Source organism: Astatotilapia calliptera, chromosome 10, assembly GCF_964374335.1.
Source record: "Astatotilapia calliptera chromosome 10, fAstCal68.1, whole genome shotgun sequence".
Lineage (NCBI taxonomy): Eukaryota > Metazoa > Chordata > Actinopteri > Cichliformes > Cichlidae > Astatotilapia > Astatotilapia calliptera.
Window position 1 is genome coordinate 371,305 of NC_137431.1, and position 14,692 is coordinate 385,996.

Sequence of the window (14,692 nt, forward strand, 5' to 3'; positions counted from 1 at the left end):
ACACTCACCTTACACTCAACATCACATACATTATATATGTGTATATATGAGTGAGAGAGAGAGAGAGAGACAGTCAAACCTATAATTATTCACACCCCTGGCATATTTTGACTTAAAGTTGTTTTTATTCAACCAGCAAGTGTTTTTCTTTTTACCAGAAATGACACAGGCATATGTACAATGTACAAGAGGCATCATTGTGGGAAAAAAAATTCTCAGCTTTTGACATTTGAGCAAAACGTTTTATGTCCAGAATTATTCATACCTTTCACAGTAACCTATAGATAAGCCTTTATTGGTTATTGCAGCAATCAAACACTCCCTATAATAACAGACCAGCTTTTTGCATGTCTCCACAGGAATTTTTGCCCATTCGTCTTTAGCAATGAGCTCCAAATCTTTCAAGTTGGAGGGTCTTCTTGCGGTCACCCAGATGTTTAGCTCCCTCCACAGATTCTCAGTTGGATTCAAGTCAGGACTCTGGTTGAGCCACTGCAAAATGTTAATGTTTTTGTCTCCTAACCATTTCTTCACTACCTCAGCTATGCGTTTTGGGTCATTGTCGTGCTGAAATATCCACTGGTGCCCAAGGCCAAGTTCCTCTGCAGACTGCCTGATGTTGTCGTTGAGAATCTTCATGCATTGCTCTTTTAATGGTCCCATTTACTGTGAATAGGTTCCCTGGTCCATTGGCTGGAAAACACCCCCAGAGCATTAGGTTCCCACCACCATGTTTGACAGTGGGGATGGTGTTCTTTGGGTTAAAGGCTTCTCTTTTTTCGCCAAATGAAGGAAACATAATTGTGACAAAAAAATTCAATTTTTGTTTCATTTGACCATAGGTCAAATGACCATAGGTTTACACACCCACATTCTAACCTGAAAATATGATTAAAGTTTATTTTGTGACCCAGAAAGATTAATAAGAGTAATTTTGGTCGTGTCCAAATTCATGGGCTGCATCCTCCTGAGGCCGCATTTGCAGACCGATTACGTCACAGCGACACGCCGAAGGCTGTAAAAATTCGTAGACTCCTCCGAATGCAGCCGACAAATTTGTCCTCCTTTCCCCCGAATTTGAAGGATGGGTCGGGTGTGTCCTTCGTGGCCTATCACATCCCAGAATTCATAGCCAAACTCCAGTTTCCAATAATGGCGGCCGCTACTAAGTTTTAAAATTCCCCTTCTAATCTTTATGGGTCACAAAATAAACTTTTAACATATTTTCAGGCGAGAAAGTAGCTGTGTAAACATCAAATATCTGCTTGATTTACCAAGGTATTGCATATTTGCGAAAGTGCTTTGACTTTTCGGAGACGTCTGCTACTATTAAATTCCGGTTCTTTTTCCTGAATTCCTTTGCCGACAGAGAAAGACTGGACTCAGTGGTCAAGCTCAAAAAAATCATCTTTATTGTACATTTCCGGAAACGGAGAACTGTAGACACGAACACGCACCCACAGTTCTAAAAACATTGCAAGCCAAAAGGCGTATATATAGTTCTGCTATATGTCACACACAGTTTTGATCTGGAGTGCACTCTGCTTAGTTTCACTTTCTGTATGCCACGCTTCCTGTTCTCTGCACAAAGCGTGCAGTCTCCTGTCAGCCTCCGACCTGGTTTATACTCAAAGTTGGCCCTCTCTTAAACTGGAAGCAAACTATATTAAAACAAGTAACAATAAGCACTAAATATATATTTATTTCTTACACTACCCACCAGCTCGATAGCTAGCCGGGAGCTCGAGGGTCACTGAAGCCGCCGAGAACGGCACAACTCCCGGCACATCATTTTTAGATCACCGCGGACTTTCACTACTCAGGTTAAACGTAATATATAAGTCACTTAGACAACCTAAAAATGTTATTGTCAGGCTTTTTTCAGTGTTTTATTTGTTCGTGAGTAAATCCGTTTGGGTGAGATTAAAGTTATTAGATTAGATAAAATAAAACTTTATTAATCCCCTGGGTGGGTTCCTCCTTGGTTTTTACACAGCTGAATAAACGTCAAACAGAAAACTGATTAAACAGAAGTATGAGACAGTCGAGAATTTACGCCAGTGTCCTGTTATATTTTAGATAGCAAGGAGCAGACGGCTGAATTTATTAAACTCCACCGAGACAGCGGTGACGCTAATCAGAAGGCTAGACTGTCCAATTTCCCCAGCCTTTTACTTTGGGCCTACCCGACCTTCTGAGGACCCGGCCCACGTAGACCGCGAAGGCCGGGTCCTCAGGAGGATGCAGCCCATGAATTTGGACACAACCTTTAAAACTTAGTAGAGCCACCATTGCCGGAAAGTGGAGTTTGGTTGGGCCGCGCTATGAATTCTGGGATATGGTGGGCCACGAAGGACACACCCGACCCATCCTTCAAATTCGGGGAAAAGGAGGACACATTTGTCGGCTGCATTCGGAGGAGTCTACAAATTTGGACGGCCTTCGTCGTGTCGCTGTGACGTAATTGGTCTACAAATGCGTCCTCAGGAGGATGCAGCCCATGAATTTGGACACGACCTTTGTTGAAATGAAGGAATTACACAGCGGTCTTTTCCTGTTTCATATGTTAGCTATGCTCTTTCTATTTTTGGTAATTCCATGCTGGTGGAAACCCAAACAAAACACGCATTAAGAGGCTGTAATACCTGTGTCTCAATCTCGCGGCCCATGTCACCCCTACTTGCAGCCCGCATAATGATGTGACGAAATATTTTTTTTAATTATTGTTCAAAAAATTATCTAATATCTAATATGGAGGCAATAGGCAGAGTGTTACAGGCATAGACCTAAAGAATGTAGCCTCATGGGCCCAGTTGTAAGTAAGCTATTAAGACTCGACTGTACACTGTGTTCGTGTTTTCCTCCGAAACAATAAGTTCCGTTGGAGCAGCCTTTCAACGCCTCTCTCTGTCTCTTGCTAGCAAAGTTGACCCAGACAACAAAGTAAAGCTAGTTTTCGGCTACGAGGCCAACACGGAACCCGACGTATTAGCCCTTTACTACGGTTCGGAGCTGCAGACCTGTTTTATATACAAATAGTTTTCTATACAAGATCGCTGCAAAAAGTGCAGCCGTACCTAATGTCCACCCTACTGTTACTCATTTTATATTAAGATTTAAAAATCTAGTTGGTATCGGTATGGCAAGTAGCCTTCAGTAACAGTAATAAATCACACAGCAAAAGTACATGTAGTTGTAAAAAGCATGATAATACAGTATATTAAGTAATCCAAAGTATTCAGAATACCTTACTCTCAATGAGTTACGTAACGGAATACGTTACAAAATACATTTTGGGGCATGTAAAGGTAACCTTCCCAACACTGCTATTGGAGTATGGAGAAGTTTATTTTAAACAAAATAAAAGTTTTGGTTAAAAGTGATCTGGTGTTCACCAGGCACAGGCTGGAGCACAGGCGTCAACAAGTCCAGAAACCCGACGCAACGGTCTCAGTTTTCGGCAAGGTTCACAGTGGAGGTTTAGCCTGGGAGACCATGGGCAACGAGGCCGAAGAGCATCATCAAAGCCAACCATGGGCACCAAGCAGGCATCAACAGCATCCAGGAAACACAGACACACAAACAATCTTGGGAACAATCCAGGCGCTGGTCGGAAAACACCAGAAAAATGCCTTAGGGAAAACCTCAGCTTCACCAGCCGAATCCTCCTAAGCTACAGCCGAAATTACATCATCAAATTAAACTATTGGAAGTATTCTTTAAATTCAAAATTGTATTATAGGTCTTATTGATCTTGATCTTATTTTTAGGCAACGTAATGGCTTTTACACACGTAAAATGCAAAATTTCATGTGAAGAGACATGCCGACCGAGTCTAATATCAGGATGAATGCCCCTTTTCAGGCTGTCATTTTCAGGGTCTATATGAATTTTAAAATCAATCAAACTGTGGTTGATTCCTGAGCTGGAGTGGAAGAGGGGAGTGCTGATTCTTTCCTTTCCTTAACTCATAACATATTAACCCTGCTGTAGCCAGGTTTCTGTAAGGCAGCATAAATCAATATCCTGATCATTTATTAAATCGTTTACTAAAAGGGGCTTAACATTAGAGATTATTGTCCACATTTCACCATTTTATTCTTTGGTTCAGCTGAGGATTATATTATTCATTCTTTTTATTTTTTTCTTTCTGCTGATTTTTGGTTGGTTTTTTTGTGGTCTGGGAACTGGGGGTTTGCAGACGAGATGCTCCAGAGAGAGACAGCTTCTCGCTCCCAACTCGGGACGGTCATGTTTTATAGGGTTTATTAAATTTGGCCAGATTCCTAGAAATAAAAGCAGCTCCGTCCAAAGTGGGATGGATGCTGCCTCTCCTAACAAGAGGTTTCCCATTGGTCCAAAAAGCTCACCTCGTTTTTTGGATGCAACTCAAACAGGCAGCACTTTAAGGAGAAATCAGGCTAAACATGTCACTCCTGGTCTGAGTGGGGAAGGGACCTGAGAAAACGAGCCCAACATTTTGATGCATGCTCAATCATCCAGGTAAGGAAATCTCCAAAGGTTGATTCTGTTCATCTGGACATAGTGTTTTTTTTGGAAGAAACGTTTCATCACCCATCCAAGTGACTTCTTCAGTCTCTGCAGGTTTCCCCAATCTTATAAACAGTACATTTGCATAATGACTGAAACCAGCCCACTGAAGGAACAATGGGCTAGGAGGTCAGTTCCTTCATCATAATTATGCAAATTCTCATGACCATTGATCAACAATCACTGATCAATGGCCATGAGTACCATTCACAGAGAGTTGGGGAATGGCTGTAATCCCAGCATTGTAAGATAGCTTCAGATGCCGACAAAACAGGATTACTCCTAAAATTCTATAAATGAGCTCTTTCAGTTAAAGGCTTCCGGGCAACAAAAATCCTCCAGAAGGCACAGCACCAGCTGCTTAATGAATGGGTGAGGCAAACAAATTTTACCATTGATGTGGGTAGGTGGGGATGGTGCACAGTATTGCTAAACCAGAAAGACTATCATGAGAAAATTTTGTCACTGCTCCGTGACGAAAATACTTATGAGCCCCTTAAACGAGACCCAGGAAGTGGCTACAGGAAGAGGGTGATAGACTGTCTGAAGCATTTAGAACAAGACAAGGCTATTGACCGGACCTCATACCTCAGGCTATACCCAGGGGAAACTACACAAAGTCTGTATGGTTTATCAAAGATACATGAACAGAATGCACCTTGAAGACCGATTGTCTGTATGATCAACTCGGTCACCTATAACATCTCTAAGTTTCTGGCTTCGACTTTCAATCCGCTGGGAGGCAGCTCTGAACACCACATCCAGAACACCTTGGATTTTTTTGAGAAGTTGAGAGATGTCATTATGGAGGCAGGTGAAACCATGGTCTCGTACGATGTTACATTTCTCTTCACTTGCATCCCAATCACGGAAGCATGTGTTTGCTTTTGGAACTGTGTCTTAATTCCAGCTACTTCACATACAAGGGTCAGCTCCACAGGCAGAAACATGGGTGTGCCATGGGTTTCCCAGTTTCACCCATTGTGGCCAATTTGTACATGGAAGAAGTGGAAAAGAGGGCTTTGTTATCCTACCCTGGAACACCACCAAGTCATTGGTTCAGGTATGTGGATGACACCTGGGTGAAAATCTAATTTAAACCGGGTCAAGTTGAACTACAAACACCACCAAGTGTGGTTCAATTTCTTACTCTTAAAACCCCAAAATTACTATCCAAAAAATACAGAATGCTTTCTAAAACAGATGAATCAATATCACTTCCTATTGCAAAATGGGAAGCGGATTTATCAGTTAACTTAGACCAAAACTTCTGGACTCAGATTTGCTTAAAAACCTTTCATCTAATTAGAAATCCCAGTCTTCAATTAATTCAATACAAAATACTACATAGAGTGCACTATACAGGTCATCGGATGTTCAAGATGGGTTATACATCTACCAACAACTGCTCACACTGTCAAACCAATACACCGGACAATTACATCCAGGCTCTTTGGTTCTGTCCACCAGTTCAGAAGTTTTGGCGCGAGACATGTGAGGACTTGTCAAAGTGTCTGAAATGTAACATTCCAACTTCCCCCTTAGTGTGTTTGTTGGGCAGCTTAGATAATGTCACTACAGATAAGAATATGGCCCATATGGTTTTCACTGCCCTATGCATAGCCAAGAAAACAGTCCTCATGAACTGGGGAAAAAAAAAAATCTTAATTCTAACCAATATAGAAATTATCTATTAGATTACATTAGTCTTGATACAGCCTCTGCCACCACATCAGATCAATTGCTCTGGGCTCCTTTGATTAGGTCCATCACCTAGTGGGGATGGGGGGTCATAGTTTGGTCCCACCTTCGCTGTTGTAATTGGTGTGGGGGTAGGGACAGGCTTAGGGCATCAGGGGGGTTCCCCAGGAGCATCTTCCTTGGGGGGGCTCAACCCGGGGTGGCAGTCATGGCCTATTAAGGACTCTGTTGGCTCTTAGGTGACGGTTTCCGCGTGGCTGCATGCAGCGGGGCTAGGGGAGGGTCCGTGCTGACGGACGTGGGTTACTGACCTGGTAGCCTGGCTGCCCCTGGGTGGGTCCCGGACCGGTGTAAGGTTCTGGAGGCACACCGTCTCTGGGCTGGGGCCCTAGCCGGGCCTCGGGTCCTGGTTGTTATGTTGCCGGGGTTGTGGGCGGGTGGGTGTATGGGGGCCCGGGCCTGGCGCAGCGTTCCGCCAGTGCATCGAGCCACCTTGGGGGCTCTTCAACTGGTGGGGGAGGTTGTTACATCTTGCAGGAGGTCTCCTCTCTTCAGGAACTGACTCTGCAGGAGGGGGGAGATACAGGAGAGGTGGAGGAAGATCTCAGCCTGGGTGTCTATTGTCTTGTGTAGTCTGGAAGATGAGTGGATGACAGGGTGGGTGCAGTTTTCTCTGTGGTGGGGTCAGGTGGGCTGTCCCGGGCTCTGTGGGGCCGGGCGGCGCTGCTGTTCTGGGCCCCCTTTCCCTGGCGGGTTGCGGAGTATGGGGGTGCCTACTGGGTTCAGCGGGGGAGCTGGCCCCGGGAGGGGTCACTTGCCCCTCCCTTCCTTCCCTCCCCGTCTCCAGCTGCCTCCCTCTTCCCGCTCCACCACAATCACCCACACATGCAGGGCCTTGGGGTGCAGGTATGTCACCAGGGTGCAGGGGAGGCATCCCCCCTCTGTCCCTTTCTGGCTGCCTCTGCCTCAATTTTATCCCACAACTTAGACATTCACATTACTCACACTCTCATAACACATACATATAGGATCTTGGGGGTGGCCACGCTACACAGACTCCAAAAGACCATCAGGGTGTACACCTCACCCCTGGCGTCGTTGCCCACCTCTCAATTTTAAATACACGTGGACACTGAGGGCTATCAGGAGGGGCTATGCGCTTACCTGCTGCTCTCTGGCAGGTGGCTCCATGCCCTCCTGGAACACATGCATCAACATTACATATGAGAGGGTGGAGGGAGATTTGGAGTCTTCTCACACCCCCGTTCTCTACGACCTGCTGGAGCGGGGGGTCAGGAGGGGGAGTTGGCCATCCGACTGGGGTCTGGAGTGTGGGGCCTCCCTGCTGCTGCGGAGTTGGGGCGGTCTGCTTCTCCCCACCGCAGGGAAAAGGGTAACACTACCTGGTTCTGGGTGCAGTTTCCCCCTCCAGGGGCAAGGGTACCTAGACCCGGTTCGTAGAGTACGCTTGGGGAGTGTGATTGTGTGTACAGTGTCTCTCTATGTCTGTCTCCACGTTGGTTGAGTAATTGTATATGAGAGCATGAGGGTGGGAATGGATGTTTGTATCTGTGTGTGCCTGTATGTCTGTGTCTATATGTCAGGTCGGGTATCAGACGCCACCTCTCTGGGGACATCTCAGGCCCTCTAAGGTATGGAGGCCTATCTCCCCCTACCACTTCCCCTGCCGGTGGCAGACGCCCTCAGACATCAGTGCGTTGTGGTTCTTTGTGTCCGGGGATGGGCGCCCAGGTACACACCGGGTCACTCCTTGGTGGCTGCTTGTCGGGGCCTGGAGCCTGGGGCTCGCTCGGGCCACTTCGGGGGTGGGGTGCCCTCGGCCTCTCGGCCTGGGGCTCGGTCACTCTGGCACAGCTGGCTGCCGGCAGAGCTCACGGGCACGTCACTGCTACCCCCCTTGGCTTCTGAGTGACCCCTCATCTGGGACTCTCCTCAGCTCTTTCAGGGATAGTGGCGCAGCTGCCCCTCTGCTGTTCTTCCTTGGTCTCTTGTGTTCTGAGGGTCTGGAGTCTTGATCTCCTCCATACCTGCTTCAGGAGGATGGGGCTGTGGCCCCCCCACACCCTCTAGCAGATCATTACATGAAGGAACCTTTTAAAAACAAGCGCGTCCATGCTCACAGGTGTACACACGGGTGCTCACACACACAAACTACACCCTTTTTGGCTCCTACCTCAAAGCACACTGTGCGCTGTCAATATTACGTGCTGCACAATAATGTTTAATATTTAGTATTTACTGTTATATTCCCATATATCATCGTGATGTTGTTTATTGTATTGCTCTCGTTCTCTTCTGCTTGTTTTATTTTTTCCTTTCTCAACAGGTGATCCAGGTGATTGATATATTTATTTTTTGTCTGCTTATTTAGTTGTTTTTTTTTTTTTGCCCTTTATCCCCGTCCCTCTTCTCCGCTGTTCCCCCCCCCCCCCTCTCCTCTTCCTTTCTCCCTTTTCTTTTCCTCATTCAAGTCTGTCCCGTATCTAGCAAGTGAAAATAAATAAATAAAATAAACAATAAAAGGTGAATCAAATAGACCATTACGGCAAGGCTGGGATGGTCAATTTGGTAAAGTAAATCCGTTGGGCATCTTTCTTCGCCTTTAGACAATAATTCTGATGGCAAAAGAGCCAAACGGGACAGGCAGAAGAAAGAAAAGAAAAGAAAATGCTAACATTGGAAAAACAATGTTACATTCATAAATTCAATATTGATTTTAAGCAACCTCCAGTTGATGTAACTGAGTACTACTAATGTGAATTGTTATTTGACAGAATCGACATTTGTCCTTAGCCATCAGTTTCAGGTTTCCTTCAGTGTCGCCTACTCTGGCCCCAGAAAACAAACAACTAGGGTTGCTGGTATATCTTTGTATTTCTAAAATTTGCTCCACGGTCAGTGTGTCAGCCTGTTTTTTCTGTCAGGTGTCGCTGTGTGCAGGCAGGAATAGGACCCAAAGTGCAGGCTCACGGCAGGCAAAAGTGTATTTCAAAACTCAGCTTTTATTGCTGGATGGCAAAACGTAACAAAAAAATCCAAAATAAACTTACATGAGCAGGCAGACGGAACACACAGCATAAATGAGGGTAGATCACTGTTATGGTAAGGACTAACTCAAGGGTTCATGCAGCACCCTCTGGTGGTTGTGCCGTGTGTATTGTATGTTGCAGTTTGGCAATAAAGGGAGTCGCCACGATAAGACAGAGCTGTCCCAGTGTTGTTTATGGCGTTGCTATTAAAGTCACGAGAGCTACCAAAACATGGTGTCAGAAGTGCTCGGGAGAGAAGAAGAGCATAACGGAACACGGAAACTTCCTCACCGGAGAGAACTCGCCCTGCAAGGTTGCAATAACAGCCACAGTAAGAGCTAAGCTAACAAATTAGCAAGAAGCGCTAACTAGCATCTCGCGACTAGCAACATGGCGGCCGCACCAGCAGCCTTTCAAGTATCACCGCCGTCAAAGTTTGATTTTTCAAAGCCGGAAGAGTGGCCGAAATGGATCCAACGCTTCGACAGGTTCAGGATAGCATCCGGACTCGAGCTACAATCGGACGAAAACCAGGTTAACACTCTGATATATACAATGGGCGATGAAGCTGAAGACGTGATCACCTCATTGAACCTGACCGAAGAGGAGGCGAGTGAGTACCACACTCTCAAAGACAAACTCGAGGCACACTTTGTAGTCAGAAGAAATGTTATCTTTGAACGTGCAAAGTTCAACCAAAGGCAGCAAGAAGCAGGAGAGACTGCAGACGGGTTTATTACATCCCTATATGCCTTGGCTGAGCATTGTGGCTACGGGGCGCTGCACAGTGAAATGATAAGAGACAGACTCGTTGTCGGAATAAGAGACAAGAGACTCTCGGAGCAACTACAAATGGATGCGGAGCTCACATTAGAAAAAGCAGTGATACGGATTCGCCAAAGTGAACTTGTTAAGAAACAACAGGATCTTCTTAAAAACAACTTCAAGCAGGAGAATCTTTGCAACGTGGACATCGTTAAAGCAAAAACGAAACACTTCAAACCACGAAAGACTGTACCACAAACCACGGAGAGGAATGTGAAAAGCCAATGCAACCGATGTGGAAAGACACCCTTTCACAGCAAACACCAGTGCCCAGCCAGAGAGGTACTCTGCAATCAGTGCAAAAAGAAAGGTCACTACGCAAGAGTATGTAGGTCTGGGGCAGTGGGAGAAATACGTGCAGCGGGTGGTAACAGAGAAGAAAGAGAAATAGCATTTCTGGGAACAGTAGCCTCAGATAGAACAGAGGATGCGTGGTTGACTAAAGTAAAAGTTAACAATGCAGACTGCTGGCTAAAAATTGATACAGGAGCGGACGTAACCGTCTTGCCTGAAAAAGAGTACAACACTCTAGCACAAAAACCGCAGCTGCAACCCACAGATCTGAAACTATATGGGGTGGGAATGTCTCCATTAACAGTTAGAGGGAAATTTACTGCTAACTTGAGCACTCCAAGCAAAGCTACAGTACAGCCTGTGTATGTAGTAGCAGACCTGACACAAGGATTACTAAGCCGCATAGCGAGCGTAGCACTCGGGTTAGTGGCTAGAATAGAAACTGTGTCACTCACTTCAGTAGAAACAGTGAAGCAGCAGTTTCCAACACTATTCAGTGGGTTAGGCCGGATGGCGGGGGAATAAAAAATTGAGCTTAAAGCAGACGCCAAACCGTTTGCCCTGTCAACTCCAAGAAGAGTCCCGCTTCCCCTGTTACCCAAAGTCAAAAGAGAGCTTGCTCGGATGGAAGAGTTAGGTGTAATCTCCAGAGTAGAGCAGCCTACCGACTGGTGTGCAGGAATGGTTCCAGTACCTAAACCAAACAGAGATGAAGTGCGTGTGTGCGTGGACTTGACCAAACTAAATAATTCTGTGAAAAGAGAAAGACACATGTTGCCATCAGTTGAGCACACCCTAGGACAGCTAGAGGGCGCAAAGTTGTTCTCAAAACTCGACGCTAACTCAGGGTTTTGGCAAATACCTTTGTCCAAACAGTCAGCTCTTCTCACAACCTTCATCACGCCATTCGGAAGGTTCTGTTTTAATAGACTTTGTTTTGGCATATCTTCGGCCCCCGAACACTTCCAAAAACGAATGTCTCAGCTTTTAGAGGGGCTGGAAGGAGTCGTCTGCCAGATGGATGACATTCTGGTTTATGCTGACACACAAATCCAGCACGACAAGAGACTGATCGCAGTCCTGGAACGGCTCACAAAAGCTGGGGTGACATTGAAAAGTGAGAAGTGTGAGTTTGCAAAGACCTCAATCAAGTTCCTCGGACAGATCATCGATGCTGCAGGAGTCAAAGCAGACCCGGAGAAAGTGAAAGCAGTCAGCAACATGGAAGCGCCCACGGATGTGGGTGGAGTGAGACGATTCCTAGGAATGGTTAATCATCTAGGCAAGTACCTTCCCCACTTAGCAGAGAAAACACAGCCGTTGAGAGAACTACTCAGTACCAAAAACATGTGGTGTTGGAGTGAGGCTCAACAAACAGCATTTGACAACATTAAGGCAGAACTGAGTAAACCACCGAACTTGGCACTCTACAACCCCAAAGCACAAACAACAGTATCAGCTGATGCATCCTCCTATGGACTAGGAGCGGTGCTACTTCAGAAACAAGAGGATGACGCAACCAAACCAGTGGCCTTCGCTTCAAGAGCATTAACCCCCACGGAACAGAGGTACGCTCAAATAGAGAAGGAAGCGTTAGCCATAACCTGGGCATGTGAGCGATTCTCTGATTTTCTTATAGGCATTGAGTTCCATGTTGAGACAGATCACAAGCCTTTAGTACCACTTTTGGGCTCCAAGAACTTAGACGAACTGCCACCACGAGTACAAAGACTGAGAATGAGATTAATGCGGTACTCTTTCACCATCTCACATGTCCCAGGCAAACACATCGCAACTGCAGACGTGCTGTCCAGAGCACCAGAAAAAACTGTTTGTGACGAGACATTAAGAGACGAAATGAACCTGTATGCACATCAGGTGATTTCAGGTCTTCCTGCAACAGAGGAGAGACTACAACAAATAAGAGAGCAGCAAGACAAAGACGAAACACTAAAACAAATCAAACTCTACTGCAAGAATGGCTGGCCGGACAAACTCAAAATACCAGGTCCATGTTTCCCATACCACCAGCATGCAGGGGACCTGACTGTTGAAGATGAACTTCTCCTAAAAGGTATGCGTATAGTTATCCCAAAAATATTACAAAAAGATGTTTTGACACGACTGCACACAGGTCACCAGGGCATTGTAAAGTCCAGGGAACGAGCCAAGCAGTCGGTATGGTGGCCAGGACTGAGCTCTCAACTACAACAGCTGGTAGCAGAATGTGAGACGTGTGCAAAGGTGAGACAGCAACCCAGAGAAACACTCATGCCAACTGAGTTTCCTACACGGCCGTGGGAGTTAGTTGGTGCTGATCTTTTTGAGTGGAGTAACAGCCAGTATTTGGTTGCAGTGGACTATTTCTCACGATACATAGAAATAGCTAAGCTGTCCTCTACCACATCAGCAGCAGTGATTGACCACTTAAAGTCCATATTCGCACGCCACGGCATTCCAACAGAGTTAAGGTCGGATAACGGTCCACAATTCTCCTCAGAACATTTCCAAAAGTTTGCTTCAGGGTGGGGCTTTGCCCACACCACTTCCAGCCCGAGATTCCCTCAGAGCAATGGTGAGGCTGAAAGAGCAGTGAGAACAGTAAAGAGCCTTCTACAGAAAGAAGGAGACCCATATCTTGCTCTCATGGCATATCGCGCCACACCACTTGCCAATGGACATAGCCCTGCAGAGCTTCTGATGGGGAGGAAACTTCGTACCACAGTTCCCATACTTCCATCCTGCCTCAACCCAGGCTGGACAAACATCACTAAACTGAGAGAGAGAGAAGGGAAGGAGAGAGAAAAACAGTGGAAATGGTTCAACAACAGACACAGAGCACAAGACCTCACAGGACTACACCCAGGAGATCAAGTCTGGATAACAGACATGAAAACAAATGGAACTATATCAGGCAGAGCAGAGACGCCGCGTTCTTACCTTGTTGAGACCCCGAGAGGACTTCTACGTCGAAACAGGAGCCATCTCATCACACTAAAAGAGACCAAGACGGAACCGACAGAACAGCAGATCCCTGTCATACCAGAAGACAGCAGCAGCCCGGTTTCGAACCAGGCACAGCAGTGTCTTACACCACCGAATGACCGGATTACTGAGAAAAGATATCCCACCAGAGACAGAAACCCACCGAGGTACCTTAAAGACTTTGAAGTAGGTAGTAGGTACTCTCGAGCACCTGAGTGACCAGCCAGGGGCAGAATAATCCCCTCACTCAGCGGAAGGATTGGGAAGTCTACCCCACCTTCATAGTTGGATAAGTTCACACAGTTAAATAAAATAATTGTTATAAAGTGGAAACAATAAATGTCCGTTACAGAATAAAAGTTAACGTAACAGCATTGAAATATTCAGCTACAAGTTAAGTTGCAGTGAATGTAGTGTTGACATAAATGTGGATTAGCACAGGAAACATTATGGTTATAATGTACTCAGAAAGGGGGATGTTATGGTAAGGACTAACTCAAGGGTTCATGCAGCACCCTCTGGTGGTTGTGCCATGTGTATTGTATGTTGCAGTTTGGCAATAAAGGGAGTCGCCACGATAAGACAGAGCTGTCCCAGTGTCGTTTATGGCGTTGCTATTAAAGTCACGAGAGCTACCAAAACAATCACAACACGGACACAGAGAAACACAGGGCTTAAATACACAGAGGGAGCAATCAGGGAATGGGTAACAGGAGGGAAACACAGCTGGTGCAAATCAGGCCTAACGAGACAAGGGGAAACGAAACCAGATACATTAACATCAGACATTGACTTTCAAAATAAAACAGGACACATAACACAAACTGAACTAAAGACACAGACTCACACGCAGGCACTGCAACAGAGGAAACAGAGATGTGGGACCAGGACAGACACAGACACTGACTGGACACGGGGATGTCGCAGACAGGGGAGACAGCAACTAAGGATTACACAGAGACAAACCATAAGATATAACTCTAACAAAGAAACCAAAGCATAGAAATGATAAATAATATATAAACTCAAAACCCTGGGTCAACGACCCAGGCATCCTAACATTTTCAGCTATTTGGGGCAATCTGAGATGAAATATCTTAAAAAAAACTTAAAGTCCAGTTGCAGACTACCATGACCTGGATGACTGAGAACCTGCATAGACTTAACATAAGAATGTTTGTCATTTTCTCTGTCATGTGCTTTGTCTTCCTTTCATTTTCTTTGGTTTGCATTCATTCGAAATTACATTTTGTTCATTTCATCCCAAACATTTACAAACTCTTTTA